General features: G+C 35.6%; 1 long non-coding RNA gene across 2 annotated transcripts in view; it reads left to right on the top strand.

Moving 5' to 3' along the window:
- The window catches only part of LOC137763889 (uncharacterized), an 86,949-nt gene that overhangs the window by 37,969 nt on the left and 23,626 nt on the right, over positions 1-25,354 (top strand). The window contains exon 4 of one of the 2 annotated variants that reach the window (XR_011073859.1): positions 3,215-3,515. The exons of the other annotated variant lie outside the window; for it this stretch is intronic. This is a non-coding gene — a long non-coding RNA (uncharacterized lncRNA). Of the gene's footprint in view, positions 1-3,214; positions 3,516-25,354 lie in introns of those variants that run through there. 2 annotated transcript variants of the gene reach the window in all.

The following is a 25,354-nucleotide window of genomic DNA, read 5'->3' as shown; positions in this document are numbered from 1 at the left end:
AGAATATAAATATATACATGCATAACTTACCACTTCGCTGTACACCAGAAACTAACACAACATTGTAAATCAACTGTACTTCAGGAAAAAAATTAAAAAATATATATATAATTAAGGTCTTTAATTACCAATATATTTTATCTTAATTCTCTTTGAAAATGAATCTAATCTATGCCTTCTTGTTCATCATTTGAATTGAAGAATTTAAGGCATAAGACCACAGATAAAATAACTGATAATGTTCTTCAAGGATTTCAATATAGTCAAAGTTCTTATTGTACTAAGAACATTTACTGAATATTAATGCCATGCAAATCTCTATGCTGAAGTAGTGAAAGGAGATATAAAATAAGTAGACAATATGTCTTCTGACTCAGAATTGTTTATAAACTAAAATTTTCTTTCCAGTACTAGAAAATTATAGCCATCTAATACACTGACATATGCAAACTAATACCTTTGTCTACAGGAATTTTTGTGAGCACTAAATGAAATGATGTTTTAAAGTAGCTAGTACAGGGTGTCGTAGGTTTTAGGTGCTGCTCAGTAGATGGCAGCTATTTACGTTGCTTTTTTATTTCTCTCTGACTATAGACCTTGTGGATCTGTAGCACAGCTATCATGCAGCTATGAGAATTACCACTTTTCTCTGCTGCCAATAAATTCTTTTTGTACCAAGAGGGAATCTAGAATTTTCTTACTTAATTAATGTGTGTCATAAAATAACCATTATAGTAGCAGAAAATGGAGGCCCAAAATGATTCTCTAATGTCTTAGGAATGTACTTCACAGGAGGCAATGGGGGAGAAATCTGAATATCCCAGTAGTTTTAAGATTTTTTCTGACTACTTTCTTTTTCTGTGTTTTATGACATGCTTATTGTCTGCTGTGTCCCCATAAACTCAAAGTATGTGTTGACACATCCTGCTCAGCTTCTTGAAGTATATTAATACGTACAACATAAGATCTCTTCCTGCATAAAAATTAGTCTTCATTATATAATGAAAGGAGAATTGCACTGAGTTTTTGATAAACATTTTAGAAAGGATGATTCAAAGCAAATTTACAATTTACTATAAAACTTCTGTAGACACCTGATGGATTTGCAGACTGGTAATGTGTTTGAATAATTTTGTCAACACAAAAATCCAATAATGTAAAATCTTTAACGTAAAAGGCTTCCTTGTGTTGGTGCTTAAGAACATGGGGTCTAACATCTGTTTTTTAATCGTGGCTCTACACTTGTCCTTGTGAGCAAATTCTTACATTTTCTGATCCCCAGTTTTCACATCTGAAAAAAATGGGTTAGAAATGGGAACTTACCATAGGTTGATTGTGATTAATAAGTGAATAATTCATGTAAGATGACAAAAGAGTGCCTAGCACATTGTAAGTGTTCATTAAGTATTAACCATAATAATTAACATCTATCTGTCCTCAGAATATATCCATATACATTGCATGAAATATTATTCAAGTTTTAAGAACTACTTTCATCTTTCATCCAGAAATATGCTGAATGATTATAATCCATTTGGAAGATAGATTAGTTCATGGAAATAGTCCTTACTTATTTTCTCGTCCTAGATTTCAGAAATTGAAGTTTGAATTTAGAAAAGAAGTTAATATTCCTAATTATAAATACCATCTTTATCATTTGATTTTACCATACAGATTTACTTGACATCCTTATTAACAATTCTTTTCATTTGGCATTAAATCAGAACAAATCCCCATCACATTTGTTTGATGGTTACATTAAATATGTGGTAAAAGTCTCCTTTCTCAGAATTTGGTGTAAATGTGCTTTTCATTCTTAGATGGCTACAGGAAGTAGGTAAGCTTTTCCTTTATTTTCTCTACTCAGTTCCAAGATTTGTACAGTGATAAGTATCATTGAAATTCTGAGATGTATCTCACCTTTACACTCACTGTTAACTTGCCTAACTTAGTTCAGCTAAGCTTGTGTGCAGGTCAGCATTGATGAGTAATTTAGAAAGTTGTCATATTTGACAGGAAAGCTTCTGTGATCATGGATTTTCTACTCTATTAATATTGTCAACTGGACTGTTTTCTGACATTCTAAAATAAATGGGAGCTGTATATTCGATTATTCAAAAGACAATCACTGGACTACTCTGAATGAAAAATATTTCATTGGCTAGGGGAATTTTCAAGACAAATGTTATAGTCAGAAAATTTAGTGAGATAATCATTAAAAATTCTCATTATTTAATGGAATTGGAGCGGCCTTTGGATATACTTAAATTTAGCTGCTGTGTTACACTTTCTTCAGGTAAATGAAAACAGAAATAATATTTTTAAATTCTCAAGTCTAGAGGATAGCTGCCTTTGTGTTTCCATTTTAAATTAGCGAATATTTTCTCAAAAGGTTGTAATATAATGTGAAAGCACCATGGGTGACAACCTCTCTCCCTCTCTCTTTCATGAAGGAGGGAATCTCTTGAGTGAATCTTTAAATTAAGCAAATATAAAGCAGAGACTTCTTCTGAAATGAAAGATTCTATCAAAGTAGTTCCAGGAAGTTAAACCCATTTGCAAGAAAATGGAAGCAGCTTTCTGTTAATTTACTCAGCATAGCCTAGTGGTTAAGAGCGCGTTCCTTAGAGTTAGATGGCTAGGGTTTATAATCTTGTCTCTACCACCTGTGACCCTGATCAAGTTACTTTACTTCTGGGTGCTTCACTTTCCTCAACTGTAAAATGGGACTAAAAATGATACCACCTCTTCAGGTTGTTATGAGGGACAACTGAATGTGTTTTTATTTTTTATTTGTAAGGTACTAGGAATTGTGCCTGGCAGGCATAGTAGACACTGTAAAAGAGGTAAATGTATTCATTGCTAAGATGGGCCAAGCACCGAGTTTAGAGAAACAAGAAAGACAGTCATGCTCCTGTTCTTCTGGAGATTCCAGCTTGGAGGTGGTAGGGGGTTGATATAACTGAGTAGACTGGGAGCGAGAGGGAGTGGGAGTGGGGAAAGGGAGGGGAAGCAGAGAGAGAGAAAGAGACAAAGACAGAGAGAAGGAGAATGTAAATAAATAATTATAAATTATGCAAAGTTCTATGAAGAAAAACAAAACGGGGTGCTGAATTACAGACTAAGTAGGGTATATGTCAGCTATAGAAGAAGAGTTTCATTAGAAGACCCAAAATTGAAGACTCAAAGATGCACTCTTCTTACTGTGTTATAGAAAAAAGATCATGGAGTGGCAAGAGTGAAAGCAGGAAGACAAATTAAGGAGCTGGTCTGGTCAAGAGATGATCGGAAGTTTCTTCTGTAAATTATGTTTGCTTAAGAGAAATGCTTATTTCCTAGTGACTGGCTGAGATCACAACATGCCTGAATAAATCTGGTTTTCCTCTGGAGTATTCTGTGTTGCAATTCAAGCAGTTTTTCATAGGAGTTATGATCCAAATATGGTTGAAGAGGTGCCTCCTTCTGTCTTCTTCTGGAGAAAAGTCTAAAAGATCAGAACCAGAGCTGAGTCATTGATTTCACATGTATATTAATATTTCATACAGAATGACAGCCTTTGGGAATATATAGGTGATGAATTGCTGTGTTCTGATGGACTATCTTTTCGGAGAACCTATGACCAAAACATTCTCATGTGGGTCGGAGGGGTGGTTCTCTTAAAAGGAAATAATATGTGCACAATCAATACTTTTTAATAAAATAAAAACAAAAAAAACCAATCTTGAGACCAAAAATGAGAACGAGGAAGATAAATCTTAGATGAAGTACAACGGCCACTTTGCATATGAGCCCAGTGAGCTAGTACTGAGGTGTTTGGGTAAGAAACTGATTAGCATTCATAGAACATGTTATTTTTTTCTCTTCTTCAGTGGGTCTTCTCCATTGGACTGTGCAGTAGAGGATTAATCTTGCCCAAAGAGAGGTTTGGCCTTTGTTTTCTGATCCTGAGAGATAACCTCTAAGCCCTTGGGATGTCCTGTTTCATAAGAATATCTGTTCACCTTGGGGCCAAGCCAGATATGCTAACACTTTACTTGTAGTGGGGGCCTTAGACCACACAGTTTGACCTCTGGATTGGCAGGAGACTGTGGTCAACCACGGGGCAGTCAGCCATGTCTATGCACGGGAACAGTCAGCCATGTCTATGCAATTCAACCCCCAATAAAAATTCTGGACTTCCAGACTGGGGTGAGCTTCCCTGTTTGGCAGTACTCCATGGGTGTTGTCAGACACTGTTGTGAAAAAAAGGCACTGTGTGAATGACTTCTCTGGGAGAAGACACCTGAAACTTGTGCTTGGTGACTCCTGGGCCCTGTTAATATCAATATGTATACTTTTGCTGTAATAAACTGTAACTGTGAGTATAATGCTATTTATGAGTTCTGTGAGTCCTTTTAGTAAGTTATTAAGCCTAAGGGTGGTCTTGGGGACCCCGAAACATAAAGTTGGTGTGAGAAGTGAAGGTGATCTTGAGGACTTTGCATGGCCATTCACAGATATCTTCATACTCTGTGTCATTCTAAAAGTTTCATGCATACCTCTCCTTCAGAACTCTTTGTTACCAATCTTCAGACCTTTCCTTTCCAATTGTATGGACAGCAGCTAACCTCAGCTCTTGCCCATGAGTGTGAATGTAAAAAAACAGAAACAAAAAACTTGTGAGCTTATTGTAAATGGATACAGTGCTATCCGCTTTTTAGTATGTCCCCTCAAGCCCAGCTTCTTCCGTATCTACACACACAGGATACTCCCATAAAAACTATAGGGATGAAGTGAAATGATGTCTTCAGTAGCTATTTACTGGGTAACCCCACTCTGTGATACTGTTCTTTTCTCATGAAGTGGAAACAGACTTCTATACTCCAAACCTTGAGATGTCTCATTTAGACTGCATCCTGATTAGCCAGAGCTCGTGGTCCAAAGCCTGTTCCGTGGTGTGTGTGTTGCCATTTAACCACAAAAGGCTGGAGAGCAGGAGTGCAAGATAGCCCAGGCCAAAATGTGTCCTGTGGACTGACTCCTTCACCTGCCATTTGCAAATAGTGTCCTCTCATGCCAACACAACTGGGATGGATTTTGAAAACCGTGATACCAAGAAGTTTTTTTTTTAAGTGGTAGTAAAAAACTAGAATTTTTAAAGTGCCTTTTAATTCACTGCTATCTATGAACTTTAAAAAACAAACCAAACTTCTTTTCAAAGGTTCTTTTCTTCTGTGAAGGGTGGACGACCAGATATACTGCCTGAAGTTCTACCCTCTGAAGGATTTCCCTTACCACTAGTCCTCAGTAATGCAATAATCCTGTGGCTATCGCCTTCCCACAATCATTTCACCTCCTACTAACTGGTCATAGGGAATTTCCCCCTGAGGCCATAGTTGTGGGTTTAGGAAGAGTTGGTGATCAGCATGAATAGCCATCATGAGATTTTGAGCCAACAGCTTATACAATTAATTGCCTGTTCTTGACGAACTTGGGCTCAGTTTCATACTTTCCATTTCCATTTAATGGTGGAGTAGCTATACCCCAGTTCATGATGGGCAATTCATGCTGCATAGTTACTCGGCGTTCTTTAATTAGACATTCAGTCTTTACCAGAGCCCAGAAAACTACCAGGAGTTGCTTCTCAAGTATAGAATAGTTTTTGACAGAAGAGGACATAGCTTTACTCTAAAACTAATGGCGTCTTCAATGTGATTCTCCTGTTGACACGTAACCAGATACCCTACACGCCTTCCTCATTTGTCATGTATTCTTCCAGTATTATTGGACCTGTACAACCTGATCACTTTTATGTAATAATCTGTAGTTATTTTCTAAGACCTATCAGGCTTTTCCATTTTCAAACAGATAAGGTAACGATGGGTAAGATAGGAATCACCAGCCCTGCACTTTTCAGATCTTTAATAGTAGTAAAAAAATCTTCACGGTTCCCTTACAGATGTGGTGTTGTTTTTTATTTTTTTATTTGCATATACGGGGGAGTTCTAAGAGCTCCCTCTTAGCTTTCATTACCCTAATACTGGGAAACATTATGAAGATTATAACTATGCATTCAGGAACTGAAAAAATAACTGTAGGATGGTTTGTGGGCCCACAGGAGCCACTGAGAGACATAGGCCAAGACCTCCCACTTTGACAATTGGGCCTCAGATATATTTCATGTTCTGGACTTTAGTATTAGTTCAGAGCCTATATTTAACAAGCCTTTGGAAATTTGGCTATTTCTCTTTCTCCCATTATAAGTCACCCAAATAAATGGCTATAAATTGGTACAGCCACTATGGAGAACAGTATGGAGGAAATGCATATATGTGTGCATTTTTATTGGGTATAAAACATACGTTTATTAAGTTACATGGATTAGTAAATGCTGCCAAACCGTTTTTCAAAGTGGTTGTTACTAATTTATACTTTCCCCAGCTGTGATGAGAATTTCAGTCACTCTGTATCTTTACCAGTACTTGTTGTTGTGTGGGTTTTGTTTTTTTTTTTAACGTAATTTTACCTTCAGTCTTTCTGTGTCCTTAGTTTTACATAATGTCTCTTGAAAGTGGCAGATATATGGGATTTTTTTCTTATTCCAGGTTGAAAATAATATTTAATTAGATATTTTTTCCCTTTATATTAAATATAAAAAGTGATATAGTTAGGAATATATTTGTCACCTTACTCTATGTTTTTTATTTATTCTACTTATGTGTTCCTTTTCAATTTCTTTCTTGCTTTCTCTTGGATTAATTGCATTTTAAAATTATTTTGTTTTCCCTGTATTGCCTTTTCAGTGCTACATCCTTTTTTTTAACACTAGTTTTGAAAAACTTTGGGCCATTATCCCTTCAGATTTGACTTCTGCCTCATTCTCTCTCTGTTTTCCCTATTATGATTTCATTAAAAATGATCCATGAAAAAAGTGGCTAGTTCAGCCTGCAACTAAAAAATCACATAACTGATTCTTTCTGAGTTAATGTATTTTAGAAGAGGGCAGAATTGGTTTATGAATAGTTACATTATCATAAAGAAATTAATTTTAAGGGTCAAGAATTAATAAAGTTATTACCCTTTACTACTTCATCAAGTGAAAATGACATTTAAAAAGTTGTGATTGCATTTTAATTGTAAGTGCCAGCTATGAAGAAAACAGTGATACAACATAATGAGCCCAGCTTGATGCCAATACCATAATTTGCTCTAAGGCACCGACACTTTTATCATTGCTTTGTGCCTTTGGCGCAAATGCCAACAAAATGAAAATGGTAAATAGCACCTTAGTATTATTATGAAAAGATTTTCCACCTTTGTAAACTACACTTTAAGAAATATTGCCTTGGTCTTCCCTGGTGGTGCAGTGGTTAAGAATCCCCCTGCCAATGCAGGAGATACGGGTTCGAGCCCTGGTCTGGGAAGATCCCACATGCCATGGAGCAACTAAGCCCGTGCGCCACAACTACTGAGCCAGTGTGCCACAACTACTGAAGCCTGTGCTCCTAGCACCCGTGCTCTGCAACAAGAGAAGCCACCGCAATGAGAAGCCTGTGCACTGCAACGAAGAGTAGCCCCCGCTTGCTGCAACTAGAGAAAGCCCGCGCACCGCAACGAAGACCCAATGCAACCAAAAGTAAATAAATTAAATTAAAAAAAAAAAATATTGCCTTGAACTAATCAGGGATTACTAACTTGGGGCAAGTTTGGGTGAACTTAAAGATAAAGGAGCCGTTACAAAAACTCCATTCTCTTTGAATGTAGCTAGCCAGGTATTTCAATTAATCTGGAATATTCTTTGGGTCTTTTTGCTTGGTGGGCACTGAAGTTAAATCCTCAGTGCTATATAATCTGTAATTCGTTCTGGGTGATTATATCACTGGAACTTCCAGGTCTCTAATTTTTCTTCCCAAAGTTAAATTTATTATTTTATTCTCTATTGAGTTTTATTTTCAATACAAAATTTATTTTTTATTTTTAGAAATTATGTTTGTTCTTTTAAAAGTGATTCTGTTTTTCAGTGTGTCTGTCATTCTTTAAATAAGGTATCCATTTCTTACCCTCTAATCACTTAAATCATATTTATTGTAAAGTCTCCATTTTAAAAATTGTTTATAGTTGTGGAATTTCTAAATAACCCAATGGCTCTGTTGAATGACACTCTTGTAGTGATTCATTTTCTTAAGTAAATATTGATGTTTTCTCTATGCTTTTCATTTGGGTGTTTTATATCTGGTAGTCCTTTCGTCATTGGATGGTGAGAACTTTAGTAAAAAGTTATTTTTTGCCAGAGTCCTTGGTTTCTCACCTTTCCCAGACCCATTTTATATCACTTTCAAAGACTGATACTTCAGCTTCAAAAATGTATTTAAAATGAAGACTTTATACTTGTGTGTGGGTCAAGGCCTGCATCACTTTCTCTCAGATATTTTTTAAATACCTACTTGCCTAAGTAAAAGTCAAGAAAGGGCATTAAAGTATTCCCCACCTTTTTTTTTTTTTTTTTTTTTAATAAGGAGAACTTTACTTTTAGGCTTTGTGTAAATCTCTCAGATTCAGTTTGCAGTCTCATGCCTGTTCAGGTTAGAACCTCTCATCTTTATGAGCACTTAAAACACCATTCAGTATTTTCTAAGGCTTATAGGTGAAGTCACATGGGCTACCATGGAGTCAGGTCCTTCTCACTTAGAGCCTCTGAATTTCCTCCCTACTCCTGGCCCTTGTTAATTTCTTCTTTTTTTTTTTTTTCCTTTTTTTCTTTTTGTCCTTTCCTTTTTCTTCATATCTTTCCGAATTCAGCTATGTATTTTAACACTTTTTCATATTAAATTTTATTCAGAATATATATCTGTTTGCATTTGGAGTGGGGGGAGACCTTTTCAAATTAGCTTAGTGTATGATGTTGATAAAAAGTCTTATTTACAGCTTAATTTCAGTATAAATTTGGCATATATCATGTGGCTTTGCTGGCCTGAGGTAGGCTGCCTGTATCCCAATGTACTATTTTTACAACACACTGTTGGCATATATGGAAAATATAATCTGCAGAAATAACTCCTCCTAGCATTTCAGTTTAAGTTCATTTCATAATTTTGTAATAGTTTCCAGAAAGCAATGTTATACTGATTGTTGTAGGCAGAATAATGCTTCAACCCCAAAACATAGACATGTCCAAACCCCTGAATATGTTAGGTTACATAGCCAAGGGGAATTGATTGCAAAAGGAATTAAGGTTGCTACTCAGTTGACCTTAAAATATTATCCTGATTATAATGATGGGCCCTGTGGGATCACAGGATTGTTTAAATGTGGAAGAAGGAGGCAGAAGAGTCAGGAAAGAGGATGTGGTGAAGAAAGCAAGGTTAGAGTGATGTGCGGCAGGTACTCAACCAGCCAATGCTGACTTTAAAGGTAGACGAAGGCCATAAGCCAAGGAATGTAGGCAACCTCTAGAAGCTGGAAAAGGCAACAAATGAATTCTCTCCCTAGAGCCTCCATAAAGGAACACAGTCCTGTCAACACCTTGATTTCAGTCTAGGGAGACCCATATCAGACTTCTGACTCCAGAACTGTAAGATACTAAATTTGTGTTCTTTTAAGACATTATCATGGCAGTTTGTTATAGCAGCAATAAGAAAATAATACACTGCCAACCCCCAAATACTGTTTTTACTTAAAATATTTTAAATTTCAGAGAAGTTATATATCTTCATGACACAGAAGATTAAAAGGTCATTCGTTAGGGATGGGCAGTGTCTTCCTCAAAAACTGACCACCTACAGTAACAGAACGCTGCCGGCTTTTTAGAGTATGATTGCTACAGTTTAAGGGTTTGTGGTTGGTATGAAGACAAGACGGTGAGGGAAGGATAAAGTATCTTTCTATTTTCTTTTGTGTTGAAGAAGCTGATCCATTTTGGATGTGAAAGGGGTTGGATTTTTTTTCTTCTTAATGAAATTCTTAGACATTCTAATTAAGGGACACTGCTCATATGGTGACAATAGTCTTGTTTTTCAAAAAAGTAAATCTTCATGTCTTTTCTTTCTTCTTTCATAGGTATTTTAGTGGGCATTTGGGAAAGACTGTTTCCTTATTGTAATTTTAATTGTGAATTGAATATTTCACTCATTGAAGGAGCATTTAGGTGACATCAGTATGTGCTTATGGATTGGTATAAACTGTCAAATGACAAAAGTAAAACAGTTTAGTAATGAGTTTGGTGTCTTTTATTCAAGGGAAAACAATCCATGGTTTGGGGCAGCACAGGGCCTCACAAGCAGTGGAACATTCTGCCGGAGGGATTTGGGACAAGAGAGAGTTTTATAGAGTGTTAGAAGCAGCAACAGGGAAACAGGGCATGAGTGGCTAGGAGGGCAGGGATTTCCTTAAAAGGCTGGTGGGTCCTATTTTCTTGGGTAAGGTAAGCTGGCCAAAGCTGAGCTGGAGAACTCCGATTGGTGTGTGTTAGGTTTCCTTACCGGTGTTTCCTGAGAGTGCAGGCTGACTTTGGTTTAGATTTGTGACCTGGGCTTGGCCACTGGGGTGGGCTCCACTTTGTGTATCCTGATATAGGAATTAACTTTATCAAAGCATATATTTTATCATAACCCTGGCAAACTAATCTGCATCAGTATATAATCAGAGTCAAGGCTTGTTTTAATTTAGATTCTGAATGAGATAAAATTCGTACATAAATTCTGACCTAAGAGTGTTTGCAAGTTGCATTATCTCTTTTGAGATACCAAAGCATTATTACATATTTATATATCAAACAGTTTAAAACAATTCTGACACTTTTATGTCCCTCTACCTGGAAAAACCTATAGCTTCTCCTGAAAATACTTGATTATTCTGTCTCTGTCTCTGTCTCGCTCTCATTTATTAAGTGACTTATGAACGACTTGGGCATGGTCCATCACCTCTACATATGTCTGTGGAGGACATCCATCAGTTACATTATTCCGATTAAATGTGTGCCTGGAGATTGGAGAAGAAGAATGTTCTTTATTATTTCTAATGCTTTCCTTCCTCGTGTTTAAGTACAGAGTGAGGTTCAGACCATGGCTCTAGAGCATTTTTATTTTCTCTTTTAAAAAGGTAGGAAAACAAACATATTTTTGTAATATAAATGTTATATCTCTTTATATGTGGAACATGGTCTTTTAAATTGAATGTGTCCAAATGAATTTAAATGCTGGAATATTCTAGTTTGTATTATTAATTGATTAGTAGCCCATTCAGCTATTACTTTGATTATATTAATGACTCATAAGCATTGCCCTTTCTGCATTCACTGGCAGCAGAGCTGACTTTTAAAAGACTATTTCTGGCTTCATTGACATTTGTAGTGACCACAATTCCTTTCAGTCACTTGCTCCCTTTGATGATTCTTTCTTTCTTGGTTCAATGAGGAACAATATTTTCAGGATTCATATTTGAGTATTATGAACACAGACATTGGAGCCATGGCCCACTTCACATGCTTAATTATAATCAGTCATATACTAAATGATGACATTAAGTTTTAAATTGAGTTTTCTGTTTATGAGTTCAACAGGATCTTCTTCCACCTTAAGGGTAAAGTAGAAATCCTGCCCCCTGCACATATTTTTTCAAAAAATAAAAGATCAAAAGAAGAAAACAGCAGCTTACTTGGCCTTAAGTTGATTTATGTTTTGAGCCAAACATGAATAAACAGAAGCAGTAATTATAGTTCATAGATTATTCAAAACAAAGTAAACATTATTTAGTCTTGCTTTCCAATTTTGCATTTTAAGATTTATATTATTACCTGCTGATTATTTCACAGTCCTACCACATTAGTATACTTATGTTAATTCTCATATTAAAACCAATTAAAATGTATGGATCAAATTTTAATTTCTATTCTAGTTCAACTGAACTAGGGTTCTGAAAAATCTTCGTGTTTCCTTTTAAAATAGAACATTAATCTCAGCTACCAAATATTAGTTTATAAAACTTCAGCAGTTTAGAAATTTTCTAATCACAAACCAAATTTTTTTCCACATTATATTATTAGGAAAATCATTCAAATAATATTTTAGTGTGTTGCAATTTATAGAGATTTATTATTAATTATGGCTATCATATCTGTAAAACATAATCCCAGAATGTCAATGTTGCTCTGAAATACAAATCCCTATAGGTAACTGTTCATATATTGGAAGTGAAGGTATTTTTCTTTTTTAAATAGACCCAGCATTAAACTCATAAGAAATATTGGTTGGTGAATAAAACATTTGGAATTATCTTTATTTACAGAAGCAGAGGATGTATTTGTCAGGTTCTTGAGTTCAGAAAGCAACTCCGGTTACCTTGAATAAAATAGTAATTTTTTAAAAAGTGTCTGCTAAATCATGGGATTTCAAGGAGTGCTGTAGAACTAGGCTTGGACGAAGATCAACGCCAGCATGACAACCCAGAGAAATTGCTTGGTCAGAACCTCATATTTTTAATTGACTGTTATTGTTGCTGCCGCTGCCCCTGCACACTTGACTCCACCAGTTGACAAAATCTCTGATTTGACACTGTATCTTTGTATAAATTTCTCAGACTTCAAATTTCAGAACTTGAGCCAGGAGAATCTGAGTGGTCAGTCATGGGCCAACGCCCCATCCTCTACCCGCTGAGGACAGGGGAGAAGGAATATCTGCCCTCCTTAGATCTATAGTTCTGTCCATCTCTCCTTCAGGTGAAATGGCCAGCCACGTGTATTGCTTGAATATCTGCCCACAGAGACGATTTTCCTTCTCCGCTTCTTCTAGAGCCACCTGAATGGGGTGGAACTTCTGTGGCAGTTTTACATCTGGATTATACCAATATGTGGCCCCATCTGTAAGCTGGGTTTGAATTTGGGGACTCACGGGACCATAGCTGTGATTCAAGGGAAAGAAGGCAATGCAGTAAGAATAGATGGAACTGAAACTGTGGGCCAGCTCCTCGTGCAACTTAGCTGTGCCTGCAGAACCTGCTTGGGTTCTATTCTATACGTACTACGTCACTTGGTGTTGAAGTATTGCTGGACGTGCCTATCTGTATGGCAGTTGAATCTAATGACACCTAATTGATGATGGATAGCTTTGCTCACATAGCCCTTGGTCACATCTCTATGGAACAAGGAACTCAAGAACTGATAATTAAATCAAAATTATTTGTCGTAGGGATGTGGCTTTGCTCTGGCAACTAAGTTCCATTTGTCATGATTCTTTCTTGCATGTGTAGGTTTGTATTTAGGTACAGATATCCACTGTGAAATTACGAATATGTAGCAAGGACTAAGTGTGAGTTCTGCTTCCATCACAGCCTGGATGACTGAAGACGCTCCTCTTGCGTTAGGATCCTCCTAATACTTTCCAAATAATATAACCCATGTTATGCCAATTAAGGTTTTTAACAAGTAATATCATTAAAAGACTTAAACACAAGTTTAGTCAAAAAATCTAAAGCATGTTTATTTTTAGTCATTAGTTATTAATTTGCTAACTGACATTGACCAATTAACTTGTCCCTATAGCTTTATTATTAAAGTGAGTTTTCTTATCATATTTCTGGCTCTATCAGGATTTTCTGTATTTTTTTTTTGTTTTTTTTATACATTTATTTATTTATTTTTGGCTGCATTGGGTCTTCGTTGCTGCACGCAGGCTTTCTGTAGTTACAGCAAGCTGGGGCTACTCTTTGTTGCGGTGCACAGGCTTCTCACTGTGGTGGCTTCTCTTGTTGCGGAGCATGGGCTCCAGGAGTGCAGGCTTCAGTACTTGTGGCACACGGGCTCAGTAGTTGTGGCACGCGGGCTTAGTTGCTCCGCGGCATGCCAGATCTTCCCGGACCAGGGCTCGAACCTGTGTCCCCTGCATTGGCAGGAGGATTCTTAACCAATGTGCCAGCAGGGAAGTCCCGGAAATTCTGTTTAATCATTGAAAACTATTGTGCAGTTCTGTTCTTTATTACTGTCATTTTTTTCCCCCTGTTGACTCAGGTAATTAGAGAAAATAGTTATTTGAACACAGCTTTCATATTGATCAAGACATTTCTGAGAAAGACAACTCTGAGTAAGAGCACAAAGCGAACAAACTGGGTTGACTTAACTTGAGGTGCTTCCTTAAATCTATAGTAAATAAAATGGAGGCTTTAGGAGCTGCTTGATGATTTTTAAGTATGTATTCTCTTTAGTCAATTCTATAAGTAAAATTTTATTTTCTTCAGAGATATAATTTTCCCTTAATTTATTTCCCTTTTGCATTTCTCCTATGATTTGTTGGAACCACTCTAGATTTATGTTAATATCTTAAACGTATAGAAAGTTTTCAAGCATAAGAGAACTCTAATCTAAAGGGTAAATTTCAGGGAGATGCCCATGGGATTTGGTAGACAGATCAGTAGGAAGCAGTAGCAGTTTTTCATAACTATGTATCAGAATGACTGCCTTTCTCTATAGGATAAATTAAGTCTATAGTGGAGGCTTGAGAAAAGAGACTGTCCTGCTGAGCTGAGAAGGGTAAATGCAGAGGAAATTAAAGAGTTTGACTCCCTGTAAGTGAAATTAGTGGTTTACAGTGTGAAGTTGGTCAAACATAAAGATAAAAATACTTGCTGTTTGGGTAACACAAATAGATACTAGTTATTAGTATCAATCCAATGTTAATTTTCTCCTAAGGACAAAGAAAAGCCATTTTAAATCCGAAGTCCAAACTTAGAACTAATTAGAGAATACCACTGGGAAATTAAAAAAATATAAATAAAGGGGAGAAGGATTTTCTGAATGCCCAACATAAATGAGAGTTCTTGTCAGAAACTGAAATTTAATCAGATAAATAAAGAACAAATGGAGCATGTAATGAAATAATATTGAGACATATGTATGGCATATTGCTGGGATGAGATAACTTCAGTTTTATATCAAATAGCCAAATCAATTATTTTATTAGATATACAATGACATCAATTCTATCATCATGCAAAACTATAGATAATCAACTAAGTTTAGGTATTTAAGCTTCACAATAACATGTAATCAATGCATCAATTTGAATATGTCTTGAAAAAAAATGGCAAAGGGTAATGTACTTTGAAACAGTTTAAGAAAAATAAATCATAGCTTTATTCACTCAATGTGAAAATTACTTCACTGTCCAACAATGCTGTTATTTTGAATAACAGCTTATTAAAATTATGTATCCTTTGAAATACGTATATTGAACATATGCTCTCTCTGATTTTATGCTTTCTTAATTTCTCTGTTCCCTCCTTAACACTACAAGCCCTCAACAGAGTGAAATCTCATGTGTAATATTTCATACAGACCAAGTTAACATCAACATCAGTAGCAACAACAGAACAACAGGCAATATGTGTTGAACTTTTTACCAAGTTCCAGTCTCTGTGTAAGTGCTTCATAGGAACTCTTCTCTTCACTTCTCCCAGCAACTCCACAAAGTAATTTCTATTGCAACTGAGACTCAGAAATGGAATGAATTGTGAATTGACCAAGGTCATACTACTGTAGGTCCAAGGAGTAAAAACAGGAAGCCTGACTCCAGAGTCCTGTTCATTTTCAATCACAGTTGAACTTTTACCCTCTATTTCAGTCTCGACATCTGCATAGCACACCATCCCTAAATTTAGTGGTTCTAAAAACAGTATGATTTATTATTTCTCTTAATTTTGTGGATTGACTGGTACTATAGGCTGAATATTCATGTTTTCCCCAAATTTATATGTTGAAACCTAATCCCAATGTGATGGTATTAGGAAGTTGGGATTTTGGGAGGTGTTTAGGTCATGAGGATGGAGCCCTCATGAATGGAATTGGTGCCCTAGAGAGTTCCCTTCCCTCTTCTACCAAGTAAGGACACAAGAAGAAGATGGCCTTCTATGAACCAGGAAGCAGGCTTTCACCAGACCTTGAACTTGCCAGTGGCTTGATCTCAGACTTCCTAGCCTCCATAATTGTGAGAGAGAAATTCTGTTGTTTTTAAGCCACCTAGTCTGTGGTATTTTGCTGTAGTAGCCTGAGCATACTAAGACAGTGGACTCAGTTAGGCAGATCTTCTGCTTCACATGGTGTCAGCTGGGACTCTAATCACCCGGAGGCTGAACTAGACTAGAACATCTAAGGTGGCTCACTCACCATGGCTGGTAGTGGGTGCTGGCTGTTGTCTGGACACTTAGCTGAGGTTGTCAGTGGGGGCACCTTAACTGTCCTCCACATTGCCTCCCTATCTGCTTTGGAGTTCTCTCTGTGTAGTGGGTGAGTTCCAAGAGGAAACCTAAACGTATGAAAGCAAGAACTGTAGATCTCTTAAGGCCCAACCTCATAAGTTATATGGTTACTTCTGTTGTGTTCTAGTGGTCTAGGAAACTTGTGGGTCCAGACCAGAATCAAGGGAAAGAGAAATAGACTCCATCTCTTTTTGGGAGATGTGGCCAAAATATGTGGCCATCTTAATCTACCATGCTACTAATTTATTGTCCTGTAGATCATGTTGATTTCAATAAAAATGAACTTAGTATTTATATTTCAATATAATTAATTTAAAATTCCCTTATAGTTATATTTTAAATCATTAACTTCTGTTTTTTGTGTACTATTTGAATCACAAATGCTGAAGGTATATAACATTAGTGTATTAATTAAGCTTTCTGTGACTGTGTATTTAATGGGATGCTTTGTTAGCCTATGGAATGAAACTTTTTTTTTTTTAGTGTGTGATATCTTTATTGATTATAAGATTTTGGGGGCTTACTTTTTTTTTAACATCTTTATTGGAGTATAATTGCTTTGCAATGGTGTGTTAGTTTCTGCTTTATAACAAAGTGAATCAGCTATACATATACATATATCCCCATATCTCCTCCCTCTGGGGTCTCCCTCCTATCTTCCTTTTCCCACCCCTCTAGGTGGTCACAAAGCACCGAGCTGATCTCCCTGTGCTATGAGGCTGCTTCCCACTAGTTATCTATTTTACATTTGGTAGTGTATATATGTCCATGCAACTCTCTCACTTCGTCCCAGCTTACCCTTCCCCCTCCCCGTGTCCTCAAATCCATTCTCGGTGTCTTTATTCCTGTCCTGCCCCTAGGTTCTTCAGAACATTTTTTTTTTTTTTTTAGATTCCATATATATGTGTTAGCATACTGTATTTGTTTTTCTCTTTCTGACTTACTTCACTCTGTATGACAGACTCTAGGTCCATCCACCTCACTACAAATAACTCAATTTTGTTTCTTTTTCTGGCTGAATAATATTCCATTGTATATATGTGCCACATCTTCTTTATCCATTCATCTGTTGATGGACACTTAGGTTGCTTCCATGTCCTGGCTATTGTAAATAGAGCTGCAGTGAACATTGTGGTACATGACTCTTTTTGAATTATGGTTTTCTCAGGGTATATGCCCAGTAGTGGGATTGCTGGGTCGTATGGTAGTTCTATTTTTAGTTTTTTAAGGAACCTCCATACTGTCCGCCATAGTGGCTGTATCAATTTACATTCCCACCAACAGTGCAAGAGGGTTCCCTTTTTTCCACACCCTCTCCAGCATTTATTGTTTGTAGATTTTTTGATGATGGCCATTCTGACTGGTGTGAGGTGATACCTCATTGTACTTTTGCTGTGCATTTCTCTAATGATTAGTGATGTTGAGCATCCTTTCATGTGTTTGTTGGCAATCTGTATATCTTCATTGGAGAAATGTCTATTTATGTCTTCTGCCCATTTTTGGATTGGGTTGTTTTTTTTTTTTATATTGAGCTTCATGAGCTGCTTGTATATTTTGGAGATTAATCCTTTGTCCGTTGCTTAGTTTGCAAATATTTTCTCCCATTCTGAGGGTTGTCTTTTCGTCTTGTTTATGGTTTCCTTTGCTGTGCAAAAGCTTTGAAGTTTCATTAGGTCCCATTTGTTTATTTTTGTTTTTATTTCCATTACTCTAGGAAGTGGGTCAAAAAAGATATTGCTGTGATGTATGTCATAGAGTGTTCTGCCTATGTTTTCCTCTAAGAGTTTTATAGTGTCTGGCCTTACATTTAGGTCTTTAATCCATTTTGAGTTTATTTTTGTGTATGGTGTTAGGGAGTGTTCTAATATCATTCTTTTACATGTAGCTGTCCAGTTTTCCCAGCACCACTTATTGAAGAGGCTGTCTTTTCTCCATTGTATATTCTTGCCTCCTTTATCAAAGATTAGGTGACCATATGTGCGTGGGTTTATCTCTGGGCTTTCTATCCTGTTGCATTGATCTATATTTCTGTTTTTGTGCCAGTACCATACTGTCTTGATTACTGTAGCTTTGTCATATAGTCTGAAGTCAGGGAGCCTGATTCCTCCAGCTCTGTTTTTCTTTCTCAAGATTGCTTTGGCTATTCGGGGTCTTTTGTGTGTCCTTACAAATTGTGAAATTTTTTGTTCTAGTTCTGTGGAAGACGCCATTGGTAGTTTGATAGGGATTCCATTGAATCTATAGATTGCTTTGGGTAGTATCATCACTTTCACAATGTTGATTCTTCCAATCCAAGAACATGGTATATATCTCCATCTGTTTGTATCATCTTTAATTTCTTTCATCAGTGTCTTATAGTTTTCCACATACAGGTCTTTTGTCTCCTTCGGTAGGTTTATACCTAGGTATTTTATTCTTTTTGTTGCAGTGGTAAATGGGAGTGTTTCCTTAATCTCTCTTTCAGATTTTTCATCATTAGTGTATAGTAATGCAAGAGATTTCTGTGCATTAATTTTGTATCCTGCTACTTTACCAAATTCATTGATTAGCTCTAGTAGTTTTCTGGTAGCATCTTTAGGATTCTCTATGTATAGTATCATGTCATCTGCAAACTGTGACAACTTTACTTCTTCTTTTCCCATTTGGATTCCTTTTATTTCTTTTTCTTCTCTGATTACTGTCGCTAAAAATTCCAAAACTATGTTGAATAATAGTGGTGAGAGTGGGCCACCTTGTCTTTTTCCTGATCTTAGTGGAAATGGTTTCAGTTTTTCACCGTTGAGAACGATGTTGGCCGTGGGAATGAAACATTTTTGTTTCTGGGAAATAGAGATATTAAAAACCGTTTTTTTTGGCATCATGTTCTTTACTTTTAGTATTGTTTTTCTAATATAATATATTATTTATATTAAACCACTACTTTATAGTTTTTTTCTTTACTAATGATTTTCATGTTATATTTTTAGAGTCCTTTGGCAATTGAAGTTTCACACAGCTTCCCTTCCTAGGGCTAAGGAAATATAGTCCTATTACTTTTCCATGAAAAAGAAAAAAATTGACCACATTTTGTTTCACACATTTGTCTGATTGTATCCATCAAAACAATGGCTGAAAATATGCATGAATAGTTATTTAGTAGTTGTGAAATTAATGATAGGACTTTAATCTGCAATTTCATTATGACATTAAATTTTATTTAATTATTATATATTATTATTTATGACTATTATTTCATGATAGTGCTCTTGAATCATTGAAAGCATTCCAGTAAAATTGGGAGCTAATGAAATTATTAGTGGGTAATTAGTATGATAAAAAATGTAGATATATAGTTATATAAAACTGTAATCAGTATAAAAAAATCACGCCCTTGATCTAAGTATTATTGAAAACATATTTGGAGAATGAAAATGCTTGTAATTAGAGCTTAAACTAATCAAATTGATGTTAGGCAGGCATGCTGTCGTAACATGGACTGGTAATTTTCTAAACTGGGCTTAGTGCATTCAAATTCTTAAGCAACATATTGTCTTTGAAAGTCTATCATATTGAGACATAACCAATTTTTGTCTATTTAATTCTTCCCAGAAATTTATGCAAGAACTGATTGTCTGCAACTTCCCTTTAAAATGTGTTAAAGCATATAATAATATTTAAAATGTACTGGCCATGCAGTTTTACTGGCTGTCTGTTGGGAGTTTTGTATTGATCATTTAATATACACAAAAACCTCAAGGGAGAGCTGTTATTAATTACACCCATTATAGAGATGAGGAAATCTAGGCCTAGAGAGTTGAATAAATTACCTAAAGTCACACAAATAAGAAGTGATGGAGGCTAAATTTGATCCTCTAACTTCCTGTCTCTAAGCCTGTCCTTTTTAGACTATAATATGGTGTCCTATATATGTAATTAAAAGAGTTAACTGTGGTAATTCTTTCTACAGCACACATAATATTTATTTATTCACTTACCTTCTATGTGTCAGGCATTGTTCATGGCAATGAGGAAACAGTAAAGAGCAAAATAGATGTGATAACAGGAAATGGAAAGTCTTTCCATATGAAAGTTCATTTGAGCAGAGATCTGAGAAAGAGAGTTTAAAAAGATGAAAAGCAGGGGTGGCTTGGGATGAGTGCCAACCAGTGAGAAAAGCATATTAAAGCCTTACTTGACAGAAAGCAATGTTCAGGTAATTTAAAAAAGGTCAGTATATCTGGAATTCAAAGAAGCAGGGTATATAGATGGTCCACAAGTAAGGAAGGGTAAGATGATGTTTTAAATCCTGCTAAATATTTAAATTTTAACCTGAGATCATTGAGAAGCCATTGATGTGTTTTCAGGAATGAGTTGGCAAATGAGACTGGCATGTTTAAAAAACAGCACACTGGCTCCATTGTATAGAACAAAAGAAGTAAAAACAGATGATTAAAAAGTTTGAGGTGTTTTTATATATTCAAGTAGACATGGATGTAGAGGACTAGAATTCAGAGGAGAGCTCTAGGCTATGAAAAAGTATTATATTTTGAAATAATTTGGAGTGTAGAGATGCTGACTAATATAAAGAGGGTTGAAGATTAAAAGCAGAAAAAAGTTGGGAGGCTTTGTCTAATTCATAGGAACATGGACGTTTAATGAATGGGTTAAGAAGACCGAGCCAATTTTGGAGAATGAGAATGGCCACAGTGTAGATGAAACCCCTGGTGAAATTTTTGTTTAGTAGCAAAGCAGAAAGAGTGTTTGAAGAAAAAAAGAAGGTTAAGAATGTTGAATGCTGTTGAGGAGTTCAGTGAGACAGGAAATGAAAAAGTAATTTGGATTGAATAATAGAGAGGCCATTGGTTACTTTGGTGGGCACAATTTTGACAGAAGCTTGGGGTGGAAGCCAGATTGGCATGGATTGAGGAGTGAACACAAGGTGAGGAAAGAAATACAGGAAGAAAAGACCAACTCTTCCAAGATACAAATCTTAAGAAGAGGATAGCGAAAGTAGACTAGTAGGTAAAAGAACATGCCCTGGCAAAGATTTTTTTAAAGATCTATAGAGGTATAAATGACTCACGATAAACTGTTCATATTTAAAGTGTATTTTTTAAATTTTTATTTTATATTGGAGCACAATTGATTAACAATGTTGTGTTAGTTTCAGGTGTACAACAAAGTGATTCAGTTGTACATATACATGTATCTATTCTTTTTCAAATTCTTTTCCCATTTAGGTTATTACAGAATACTGAGCAGTGCTCCCTGTGCTATACAGTAGGACCTTGTTGGTTATCTGTTTTAAATATAGCAGTGTGTACATGTCAATCCCAAGCTCCCAATCTATCTCTCCCCACCACCCTTCCCTCCTAGTAACAATAAGTTCGTTCTCTAAGTCTGTGTTTCTGTTTTGTAAATAATTTCATTTGTATCATTTTGTTTTAGATTCCACATATAAGCGATATCATATGATATTTGTTTTCTCTTTCTGACTTACTTTACTTAGTATGATAATCTCCAGGTCCGTCCATGTTGCTGCAAATGGCATTATTTCATTCTTTTTAATGGCTCAGTAATATTCCATTGTATATATACCAGATCTTCTTTATCCATTCATCTGTTGCTGGACATTTAGGTTGCTTCCGTGTTTTGGCTATTGTAAACAGCGCTGCAGTTTTGAACATAGGGATGTATGTATCCCCCCAAAAATACAGTGTATTATTTGACAAGTTTTGAACTACGTATATCCTTGTGAAATTATCACAAGATGATAAATACAGCCATCAGTCCTCAAATTTCCTGATGCCACTTTTTAGTATCTTCCTCTTGCCCTTCGCAACCCTTTGCTACACCTCAAGGCAGGTGCTTACCTGCTTTCAGCCATCAATAATTACTTTTCATATTCTAAAATTTTATATAAATGAAAACATATAGTATGTTTATATTGTTTATCTGTCCTCTTGTTTATCTGGTCTGTTTCATTTCACATAGTTGTTTTGAAAGTTCTGGTTTTGTGTATATCATGAGTTCATTGCATTTATTCCTGGGTAGTATTCCATTACGTGGATATACCACAATTCATTTTTTCACCCACTTATTGATGTGCATTTGGACCATTTCCTTTTGGGCATGTCACATACATTCTATGAATATGCATGTACAAATCTTTGTATAGACACATGCTTTCTTTGTCTTGGAGAAACTGCCAAACTTTCCAAACTGGTGGTGCCATTTTCCATTTCCACTACCAGTGTATGAGGGTTCTAGCTGCTCCACATCCTTACCAATACTTGGAATGGATAGCCTTTCTAATAGATGTGTTGTGATATTTCATTGTGGTTTGAATCTTCATTTTTCTAATTATGTTAACATCTTTTTATGAGCTTATTTTTCATTCCTATATCTTCTTTGGTAAAGTGTCCATTCAAATATTTTGCCCATTTATTTCTTGAATTGTTTGCTTTCTTATTAATTAGTGTGAGTTCTTTATATATCTTGGACACAAGTTTCTTATTAGATATATAGTTGCAAATAGTTTTTTCCATACTGTACCTTGTCTTTTCATTCTCTTATCAGTGTTGTATGAAGAGCAGAAGTTTTTAATTTTCATAAAGAACAAATTATGATTTTTTTTGATGTCATATTAAGGAAATGTTGGCCTAACTCAAATTCACAAATATTTTCTCCAATGTTTTTTCTAGAAATTTGAGTTTTAGGTTTTATATTTACATATAAGATTCATTTTAATTTAACTCTGTGTATGATGCAAGGTATGGATTTAAGCTTTTCCAGTAACATGTGGTGAAAAGATTAACCTTTTTCCTTTGTGATGTCTTTGTAACTTTTTCAAAAATCAGTTGACCGTATATGTGGGTCTATTTTTGGTCTCTCTATTCTATTCCATTGATCTGTTTTTATAACTGAGTGAGAGTACCACACTGTGTTGGTGTTATTTCTTCTTAAATATTTGGTAAAATTTTCCAGTAAGGCCACCTGGTCCTGGGATTTTCTCTGTGGGAAGATTTTTAACTACAGATTCAATTTGTTTAATAAATACAGATGTATTCATCTTATTTATTTCTTATTGACTGAGCTTTGGTATTATATACCTTTCAAGGAATTTTTCCACTTAATCTAAGTTGTTGAATTAAATGGCACAAGATTGTTGACAATATTTTCTTATCTTTTAATCTGTGTAGATTCTATAGTGATGTTACCTCTCTCAGTTCTGATATTAGTAACTGGTGTCTTCTCTCATTTTTCCTGATACATTTGAAATTAATTGATTTTATTCATCTTCTCAAAGAACCAAATTTGGGTTACATTGACTTTTTCTAGTGTTTTTTTTTTTTTCCCCTCCATTCAGTTCTTATTTTTGTTTGTTTGAATGTTCACTTTTATTTATTTACTGGTTTAAAAAAAAGACATAATTTAGGAATACTCTGGGGCCCATCTTGCATCATAGGGAGTTTTCTTTTAAATCTTTAGGAATTAAACCACTTTGGGTAGGATCCTATTTTTTTACAGTTATAAATAATAACTGTAGATATAATTGAAACATAACATTGTATTAGTTTAAGGTATACAACATAATGATTTGATACCTGTATATTTTGCAAAATAATTACCATAATAAATTTAGTTATCCATCACCTCACAGTTACAATTTTTTTCTTGTGATGAGAACTTTTAAGATTCACTCTCTTAGCAGCTTTCAAATATACAACACTGTATTGTTAATCATTTCTTGATCTTTATTATTTCTCCTGCTTACTATGGGCTTATTTTCCTCTTATATTTGTAGATTCTTAGGGGAGAAGCTGAGGCTTTTTATTTGAAACCTCTCTTCTTTTCTGACAGGCATTTAAATTAAAATTTTCCCCTGAGTACTTCTTTAGTGGCATTCTACACATTCTGATATGCTACATTTTTATTTCCATTCAGTTAAAAAATAATTCCTAATTTCCTTGTTTGTTTTGTTTCTTAGATTCCAAGTATAAGTGAAGTCATAACGAGAGATTTTTATCTTGAATGGGTGTTAGATTTTGTTAAATGCTTTTTCTGTATTGATTAATATGTTTATATAATTTTTTCCCTTAGCTTGTAGATGTGAGAGTTTGTACTGCTTTATCTCTGAATGTTGAAACAGCCTTGTTTGGCAGAAATAATTCCTACTTCTTAGTGGTATGTAATTCTTTTTGCACATTGTTGGATGATATCTTAATATTTCATTATATGTATATTTTACCTATGTTCATGAGAGATATTGTTCTGTAGGTTTTCTTTCATGTAATATATTTAACTGTTTTTTGTAGTAGGGTAATGCTGGTCTCATAAAAAGAGTTAGGGAGTTTTCTCTCCCCTGTTTTCTGGAAGAGATTTTATAGAATTGGCAATATTCATCTTTAAATTTTTGGTGGCATTCATTGTCAAAAATATCTGGGCATGGTGAGAATTTATGTTAATCTGGCTAGAAGTTGGAGAAGTTGGGCGATTTTTAACTTTTTCTGTAGTTGTAGATCCAGGGCCTTCAGATTCCTCTACTGTCCTTGTTTTTGTTTCCCCTGTGGTCCTTGGGCTTCCTTAATAACACCTCCTTCCATAGAGTTTGTGTCACGCACCTCTTTTAGCTCTAATCCCACTGTTACTACACGGAAGCCCTGTTGGTGTGGTAGTAAAAGGTGAGGGAGGGGAATGTTCCCTAATCTAGTGTTTATGTAGTTTTCTTTCCCTTCACCCCATTTAGGTGAGGTAGGAAGCCTAGAGGATTCTGGAATTGGGGAAATAACTTTCCCCTATTTAGGATAAAACTCTAGTAAAGTCTTTTCCTCTGGAGTATAGATCTTGGTTATGGAGAACACACTTAGATTATTCCAAAATATTTACATTTCCCCTGCCCTTGCCAGAGCCATGGGGGCACATTTCTTGGCTCTCCACCGTGAGAACTTGGGGGGGGGGGTGTTCCTGGAGGGGAAACCCACAAAAATATGTGGGCTTCTCTAAGACTTTGTCCCCCAGGATTTTCTCGTTGTCATGCTAATCAATAGTCAGCTTCCAGCACGCTATTAAAATTGTCATTAGATACTGTATCAATTTATGTCCAGGAGAGCAGGTCTTAGCTGTGACTCTCTGGATCTGTCTCTCTCTCCAG

This window comes from Eschrichtius robustus, chromosome 4 (genome assembly GCF_028021215.1).
Source record: "Eschrichtius robustus isolate mEscRob2 chromosome 4, mEscRob2.pri, whole genome shotgun sequence".
NCBI classification, from domain to species: Eukaryota; Metazoa; Chordata; class Mammalia; order Artiodactyla; family Eschrichtiidae; genus Eschrichtius; species Eschrichtius robustus.
Note: the sequence above shows the minus strand (reverse complement) of the source record. Positions and strands in the feature narration are given on the sequence as shown.